Raw genomic sequence first — 9,148 nt, forward strand, 5'->3', positions numbered from 1 at the left:
GTGTTTTTTTCAGCAGGGACCACACAGGATGTTACTGCGTGGCATGTTGGTGTGATGCACATTCACACCCTGCCTTGCTGCACAGTAACTTGCCGTGTAGACAAGCCCACAGACTCTGCTCAGCACCTGAGAAATTAGCATCTCTGTCCCAGGCCACACCCAGAGCCCATCCAGAGCCTTCCTCAGAAGCCAGCAAACCCCCAGAATCTCACCTAATAATGCCAGGATGCGAAATGTCAGGCAGTGCCCCCCGATGTCCCAAAGCAAGCTAGCTAAGCCGGCTGTCAGCCTCGCTAGTGTGTCTGCACAGGCCCACCCCTCGAACTAGCTGGCTGCACACTTACAAGGAGTAACAAGAAAAGGAGTACTTGTGGCACCTTAGAGACTAACAAATTTATTTGAGCATGAGCTTTCGTGAGCTACAGCTCTTTTTGCGAATACAGACTAACACGGCTGCTACTCTGAAACTTACAAGGAGTGTGTATCAGCAGCTTTGAAAAACAATCAAAATGTACCTGCCGAGGCAAAGACAGTTCTTCACTGACCTTTCCCATGATCACCGATGATAACTGAACCATTCAATGTTGTTTCCTCACCCATAAAGTGGGTGAATAGAACCGTGACCAGCTGCTTTATAATCCTGTCTGAACGACATAGCAATGGCCTAAGATAGACATGCAATCTTGGGATTTTTCCCCACACCAAGCACTTGCCTTGACAATATCTTCTAGCAGTGAGTTCCACAGGTTAGATGCTGAGCACAGCATCAGTGCCTCTTCCCCAGTCTATGTTTGGTGCCTTTGGAGAAAGGCAGGACAGGCAGACACACAGGGCTGGCAAGCCCAAGAAGCCTTATTTTCCAAGCCACAGATTGAGGAGAGAAACATTTGCTCCCCTGTTTTCTTAAATCCAGAAACGTCAGAGCCTGTGCCCTCTCTAAATGCCCCCTAGGCCATACATGGGGCAGGGCAGAGGTTTATGGCACCTGAGACAAGGAACGAGCAGAGAGTGGCACTGGAAAGGACGGAACGGAGAAGTGATCGGAAGAGAAGGGCAAAGAGACAGCGTGGTGAACGGAGGGGTGACAGACGAGGGGGGAGGTCTGAGGAGAGCAAGCGAAGGAGCGTGAGGGTGGGGGAGGAGACCCAACGCTGAACGAACCCAGTGGCACCTCCAGGCCCAGAGGGCTGGCAGCGTCGGGGCTAGACAGGGAGCTGGGCAGAAAAGGGGAGACAGTCACATATGGGGCTCAATCCTGCAGGCCTGGAGTGCCCGGCCCACCTGTTCAGCAGCCAGCCCCACAGACTGCGTGAATAGGGCGAGCAGTCACCTTTCTCTCACAGGGTTTTCCCACACGGGGTGCCGAACGTACCATGTCTGTACAGGATGTGCTGGGTCCTATGTCCCAGCGATGCCCGTGGCCGGCACTGCCAGGCTGGGACTCTGCGCGGGGTGGGACTTTGTCCCACGGGTCCAACACTGGGGAAGAGTGTGTGTGTTTGGAGGGGGGTGTGGGGCTCCCTACAAACCCGCTTCATCCTCCATTTGTCCCCATACACCTGCCCTGCCACTCCTCGCCCATTCTGCAAACGAAACGGAATCAGAGGAAACAAACCAAGCTCCAAGGGCCCGCTGGGCCGACTCGAATCATACATAGTGAGGAGCCTATCGTGGCGTGTCTGCTTTTCACCCTGGCTCCTCCGGAAAGCCACGAGGCAGGGCCCGACTGGGTGAGGGGCCCAGCCAGGTGATGGGCCCCGGCTGTTCCTCAGTTTCTCACCAAGAAGAGCCGAAGCCAAAAAGAACATGCACTCGGCTTAGTGGGGGAGGGGAGGGGCTGGCGTCACTCAGAGACCAAATGCATTTCCAGCTGCGTCACCCCCTGTGAATAAGCCCAGACACCCCCCAGATCCTGGCTGCGCCCAGGGGGAGAGGCAGCGAGGGGGTGCGATTCGTCATCCAAGGAGCAGGATGGGACTTGGGTCCAGGTTTTATTTTCTCCCTTTCATTTTTTTTTCCCAGTGAAAAACAATATTTTGGGCCATAGATCATGTTGGCGTCTGAAAAGCTGTCTGTGAAGGGAACGTCTGACCTCAGCTCCCTCCTTCTCACATTCCCCGGGGGCACTGGAGGAAGCGAGCCCTGCTGAGCCGTGCCCAGGGGCCGTCTGGTTCCCACAGATCCAGGCCAGGCCTTTCACCCGAGCTGAGGGGTTCCAGCATCGTCGCTGGGAATGTGCTTTCCACCCGGCAGCTGCCTCTCTCTCTCCCACCCTCCTCCCCCACAGTTTCCACCAGAGGCTGAAATCTCGAGCAGCACAAGATAAGCGAGAAGCGGGAGCTCCCGGCACCACAGGCCGCAGGCTTGTGGGGGTGGATGAGTGAGTTTTCGGCGGGACCCCAAAAACTGAGCCATGGGCTTTGTCTGCATGCGTGTGGTACGGGCTGTGAGTGCTGCTTATCTGATTGGTACGGCGTTCATGGCGGGCTGGGACTTTGCACATCAGCTTGGAGCTGTTCCCGTGTGTGTCTCATTCCTGCTGGGGAACGTCTGACCTCCAGTCCCTGTGAGATCACGCAGCAGAGGCAAATGGCTGTGAAACCCAATCAGCGCTGTGAGTGGGGCTGGGGCAGACACAGGGCAGGGCCAGGGCGCTCCCGGCCTCCCGCAGTGAATGGGGCAGAGATGGTGCCCACCCACCGGCGGGCGAGCTGCGCCGGGGCAGGGATTCAGATCTAGTGTTGCCATGGGCATTGGAATGCATTTTGCTGAGAACAGGAACCTGGAGTGAGATGCCAGGGTTCACCCCTCGGCCAGACCCTCCTTTCCCCAGCCTGAGAGGACGCTGATAGGTGCTCGGCCTGAAAGACCACACCTCAGAGGAACTATTAATCCTCTGTAGCCAAGGCCTTCACCAGCCCTCACCCCCTTTCTCTGATGGCTGGCCACCTCCTCCCCTGTGGCCAGAGATTTCCTCCTCCTTCTTTGGTCATCAGTTTCCTCTCAGTCCCCTTTCCACGCACTCCATAGTCTCAAATAATGGTAAACACCCACCCTCTCTGCTGAGCCCCAAGATCCAGCTGCCTCCTGGCTCCTTTTCTCTGCTGAGTGACTAAATTCACAAGAGCTGCCCAATAAGTCCGTGCCTGGGAAAGCCAAGGGCTGCTCCGGTCTTGGGGGTTCTTTGCAGTTGGAGCAGCCCTGGGCTTGGAGGAGGCAGAGATCGCGAGGTAGGGGCTGGCCACTATATTCATCTCTAAGGCGGGGCAGGATAGCGCTAGGAAGTGGAATCTCTAGGCGAGGGAGGGTGGCTAGGAGGGAGCAGAAGTTTTCAGGACCAGGCCTGATATCTGGGTCAGTACTTGGAAGCTACTGGTACAGTCCACCCCTCTGCCAGGCTTGTTCCCTCCTGTGTTAGTCTCTGGTGCTTTGGCTAGTCCAGTCTGAGCGAGCGTGAATGCGTGCTGCACTCGGCTCCTCAGAGCCTTGCTACTTGCTCAAGTCACCGTAAAACCCACGAACGATTCAAACCCTCGAAAGCCCCATCAAGGCCGCGAAGAAAGGAAAACATCCTGCCAGAGCTCCCAGAGCCTCCGTGTCCAGGGGCCAGGGCTGCTCGCCATTCAGCCGGTACCCTGGGGAGACGGTTCGTCATTACCTCACACAGACAGAATGTCCTCACTTGGGTCTGGGCACAGGTCTTCTGCTCATGCTATTACAGCAAAACTCAGGGAATCCTGCACTATTGGCCCGAGCCGCATTCTTGTGACTGCCTCAGTCACCCTCTACAGCATAGGACGCGGCAACCTGCCGTGGGCAACCACGCCTGTGTCACCTCTGTCTGATTCCACCCCAGCACCAACACCCCCCGGGCACTGAGCCAGCAGCGTCTGTGGTGCATTGCAGCGTGGCAGCCAGCAACCTCCACACTGAGTCCCGCCCGCACTACGGCTGCCTTACAGCCAGTCGTGCATCAGGCAAGGTCCTCACTAGCACGTCATGACGGTTGTTCTTAAACCTCCCTAGGGAGACCTTAATTCAAGGGGAATAATGATGGTTTGTTTCGCAGCAGCCTTGGGAGTAGACCCAGACCTTGTCTCGTAACAAAGCCATGCTAGCGGGAAGTGACTTCTGGTGCTACCCTGCCAATGCAGTCCCCTGAAGCTCATGCCTGGGGTGGGGTGGGAAGTCATTCTCTGTTTAGTTCAGGGCTCTGTTCTCTCACCCTTAGCTTCGCCAACAGGCCCAGCTTTGAGCAGGAGCGGGGCTGCTCTCTCCTGGGGGGAGGGGGGATTCCTTTTCCACGTTCGTTCATTAGCAACCATGCAGGCCTCTCGTCCCCTTCCCAGGAGCAGCGCTTCCAGGAGCTGAGGCTCGGGAGCTGAACACTTTGATCCCAGCTGTTGTGCTTGGAGCTCCTGGTTCAAACACCTGCCGCTCGCACCCTGCTCTCTTGTCACCCCCGACCAGCCAGCGCTCAGCACAGAGCAATTCCTCCTCCCACCCAGACAGTTCTACCTTCCGGATGAGGCGAGAATCATCCTGGGAGCTAGGGCTGCACAGGAGAACGCAGGCATCTGTCCAGCCCACCCACCGAGCGCAGAGCAGCAGCAAGGAGGAAGGAGAGAAGCGAGGGAGTGGGAGCAGGCAGCATGTTGGAGAGATGCTGGGCACTGCTGGGGTTTGCATTGCTTGGAGGGGAGCTGGGATTTCTCTACGTGCGTGCACACGTTCCGGTGTCACCGGACAGAGCGAAGGGCAGGGCCTGGGCGCCCTGGCTGAGCCCCTCTCCAGATTGGCCCTGGCATGCGAGCCTGACTCTAGCCCCTCCTGACGTACTGGGCCAGAGCTCTGGCTGGAGTAAGGTGGCCTAGCCCCATTGGGGTCAAGGGTGGGGCAGCTGAGGAGGCCTCTCCCCCTTGTCTCATGGGGAGGATCAACGCTCCAGCTGGCTGAGGGGAGACAGAAGAAGGTGCTGGGCCATGGCCTGCTGGCTAGAGCATGGGCCGTCCCTCACGTTCTTGCTCAGAGCCCAGGATGGGAGGGACAGGTGCTGGCACCATCGCTGCCCTCTGGTCCTGTTCTCGGCTCCCTCCCGGCATCACCAGGAGAAAGTGGCAGGGCCACCCTGGTCTACAGCTTCCGCTAGGGAAATGACGCCCCTAGACTCCCAGGCCGCTGCTGCTGAACGGAGGCTAAGCGGGGGCATGGACCAGGCCAAACCACGGTTAAACCTCCTCGCACAAGCGTTGTGAGCAAGCCGAGGAGGGGGCTGGGTGGAGAGGTCTCCTCCTGGCTCCAGGGATGTGGAGGAGGAGGAGCCAGGGAGTAACAGGCTTGCACCATAGTGACGGGGGAAAGGTTAAAAACCAACCAAAGTAGGGGAAACAACGAAACCAGCAGCCCAGGGGCCCCTGCCGTATCCTCCCCCCCATATCCACCTAGCACTGCCAACACTGGGGGTCAGGGCGGCTTGACGCCGTCACTCTGGGGTCCTCAGTACCGTGGCTGGGGCGACCTGACGGGCCTAGGCCAGGCTGGAGCTGAGGCAGATGACCCGTGACGGTCCCTCCGCCACCGCACAGGCCCTGAGAGTGATGAGGGCAGAGCTGATGAAGAGACAATGGCACGTTTCTACCGCGTGCAGGGCAGGGCAGGGCAGGGCGGGAGAAGCACTCGCCCCGCAGCGTGGCCCAAAGGGGCACTAGGGCAGCTGCAGGAGTGACCTAGCCGCCAACACTGACACGGCACGTGCGGCCCGGCTTAGGAACCGGATCAGCCTTCACTGCACCAGCCCCTCCCACTGCCTGCCTTACCCATCCTCCTCCTCCTCGCTGCCTCCCAGGAAGCTGCAAGTCCCCAGCCAGCCATTTCCTGCCCCGCAGGCTAGTCACTGGAGGATTCTTTGCACAAATTCCTCCCATTCCTGTGTTGCTGCCCTTGGGGCTGTCAGACCCTGCAGCCAGGCTCAGAGGCCCCACAGCCTTGGGAGCAGTGGGCAAAGGGGGAAAGCAAGCCAGTGGGGCAGAGGTGAGGAATGGCGGTGTTTTCAGCCCTCCCCCAGCTAAGATAGTTTAAGATAATTAGACTCTGATGTAGCTGGATTCCAGGGAGCATGGACTGGCCTCCTTCAAGGGTTTGGAAAGTACCACAGCACGAAACAAAGTAGGGAGGCAGGGCTGAATTTCAGCTGGGAGCTGTAGGGATGGGGTCAGGGCTAACCTCACCCTCTGATGGGCTCAGCGTGGGGAGCAGGCAGCCGGCTCAGCTACACAGGGAAATAGCCAAAGTGCAAAGAGAGTGCAAAATAAGAACGCCCAGTGGGGGAGCTAGGAGGGGCTTTTAGCTCAATCCACTTCCCAGATGGATTCAGCTAAACTGCACAAAGGCACTCTTCAGCCTTGTCTACACTTGCAAGTCAATGTGGATTAAGGTGGGGTGTGAATGTAGTGTGCAATAGCTATTTCTGATTGTCCACACGCGGCCAAAGTGAGTTCAGCTAATCAGGAATCAGGCTCTCTTGGTCCGGAATAAGCGTGTCCTCATAGGGAGATAACCAGGAACAGCTCCAAGTTTAGACAAGCCCTCAGTGCCCAAGTGGGGCTCTTGCAGAATGGTCCTTGTGCTTGAAGTTCACCCCCTAGCTTATCTCGCACTAGCCGCCCATGCAGACAAGCCCCGATTGGCGAGGAGGGGCCAGCACATTTGCTTGGCTCTTTTGGCCCTGCTGCTGGCGGGGCAGATTTGGCCGCCCGGTGAGACCGTAGGGGGCCCTCAGCAGCCAGTTCTGCAGCTCATGCCTCAGGCTGTTGAGAGTGCGTTCGATTAAGGGGAACCATGTCAAAGGAGCAGGGCCAGGTTGGTTCAGGGCAGTGGTGATGCGGTAGGGAACCTTTCATCCAAGGTTGCTGGGTCAAATCCAGCGTCGGGCCCCCATCGCTCAACGTCTTTCCCAGCTGACAGTTTTGGTGAGCTGTAGATTTTGTGGGTCCGGGGGGAAAGGAGAAGAGACTGTTAATCTTGTATCTAGGGGTTCATGCCACAAATTGGCTGGTGAGAGTCTCCAAGGTGGCAGCGGTGCCTTCTTGCCCCGGCACCATGCAGGCAGGGGCCGTTCTCTGGCTAGAGAAGGCTTGAGTTGCCAGCATCTTTCAGCAGGGCAAAGTCAGCCAAAGTCCAAACAGCCACCGCCACCACCTTGTCCCAGGGGTGGGAGAAGCATCCAAGAAACCGCGTACCACAGCATCAACGGGCTTGGAGCGCGCCGGGCCAGCTGCAGCTGGGGGGAGCAGAATGCTCATTTTGGAGCGTGCTCACTGGCTCTTGCTGTAATGCCAAGGCCCACATTGCTGCAGCAAGCTGCTTCCCAGAGAGTCACCTGACCCTCCACCCCCATCTCTTGGCCTTTCTGGCCTAGCCTTGGGCTTGCTACGTGAAAACCAATCCCTGCCCCGGGCCAGCAGAAGATAGGGAGTGCTGGAACCGCGGCAGCACCCCAGTGATCCGAGCCCTTGGGCTACACTGCAGGTGCGCCCGTCACGGGGAGTCAGACGTGCAGAGCCCCAGGAGCTGGTCAGGGTAGGGGGCTGCGGGAGCTCAGCTAGGAGCCCAAAGTGGTGACAGCATGAAATTCCCCCTCTGCTGTCACATCTCCTTGGGCTGGGATGGTCCCAGGGCCAAGGGCTCCTGGCAAGTAGGAAGAACGCCGCCAGCAGACGGTTCAGAAGCCAGCGTCCAGGTTGCTTTCTGAAGGGGCCAGTAATGTTTTGGCCCCTGTGGGGGGGGGACTGCACTGCACAGCAGCAGCCCCTCATCCCCCCCAGCCACCATGGCTTCGGGGACAAGATGTCACTGCACATGTGCTTTATATACGGGAGAAGCAGACACCCACCCCACCACCCAGTTCCAGGCACCACGGGGGCTCACCTCCAGTACGTGCTCCCCGCTCTTCCCCTCTTCTCTGGGCCCAGAGACCGAGTCACTGCAAAGGAGTGCGCTGGCTCAGCCCTTGGGGGACAGTGGCTTTGCCTCTCTGCCTGGGCAGGCCCTGGCTCAGGGCCGGGCCATTTTTAGCCTGGAGCCGAGCAGGGTTGGCAATTGGGGTTACTCCGCATCTGAGAGATGGGAATCAATAACCCAAAGCCACTTACTGGGCTGGGAAGGTCCCGGGGGAGGCTCAGGATGGAAAGGCTAACGAAAGCAGCCCCATGCCATGCTGGAAGACAAAGGACACAGGGCAGGCTGCTGGTCTGTCCATCCAGCCATCTGTCTGCATGTTCCCTACCCTTTGGTGTTTAATGTCTATTTGTCCATCTGTCCAGGTCTCTGTCTGCCAGGGTAGGAGCTTTATCACCCTCCCCCCGTCCCTCCAGCCCGGCCCCAAGGTGGCTGATAGAATCCCAAGCAGAGCTCAGCTGCCAGGGACCAGACAGGAAAGAGACGTCACCAGCCCCGAGTGTAACTCAAAGCAGATGGGGCCGTTATGTTTGCCAGGACCGCAGGGTGGTCACAACAGGAACTGGTCAAAGGCTGTCAGCAGGAAATGGTCTGGGAGGAAACTCCCTAGGCCGGAGGGGAGATGGAATTTAGTTCACAGGCAGCTTTAACCACTTCAGTGCCACTGGTACTTACCACCACTGCTTGCCCCAGCTCTGTTCAAACCGCCCACGCAGGGGCCTCAAACGCTGCCCTCCCTTTTACCAGGCACCCGGGGCCTGGGAAGAAGGGTGTGGAAATACAGCTGGGGCCCCCAAAAGGGGCAGAGCTCTGGCCCACCCACGCTGCCTGGCCAGCACTGGCCTCACACCCTAAGTTAGGGCAGCCGGAGGTTTGGCCACCTGGTGCAGCCAGCCCTCCAGCAGGGCCGGGGAGAAGGTTTGAGACAAACCCTGGCTAAAGGGAACACAGAGACTCCCCTGTGAGAGAGAGAGAGAGAAAAGAACTGGACCCAGCCCCCCCACAGGGAAAAGCTCATTCTGGAGGCACAGCTGGGCACTGCTGCAGGGAAGCTCCCAGCGGTGGAGGCTGGAGCCCAGTCCATACTGGCTAAAAGGGCAGCAGTGCCTGACTCAGGGCCGCACGGCCCCTCGTCTCCGCCTACAACCCAGGCACCTCTCGCACAGCAGGGCAGTGCAGAGCATGAGAGGGA

Source organism: Chelonia mydas, chromosome 13, assembly GCF_015237465.2.
Source record: "Chelonia mydas isolate rCheMyd1 chromosome 13, rCheMyd1.pri.v2, whole genome shotgun sequence".
Taxonomy (NCBI): domain Eukaryota; kingdom Metazoa; phylum Chordata; order Testudines; family Cheloniidae; genus Chelonia; species Chelonia mydas.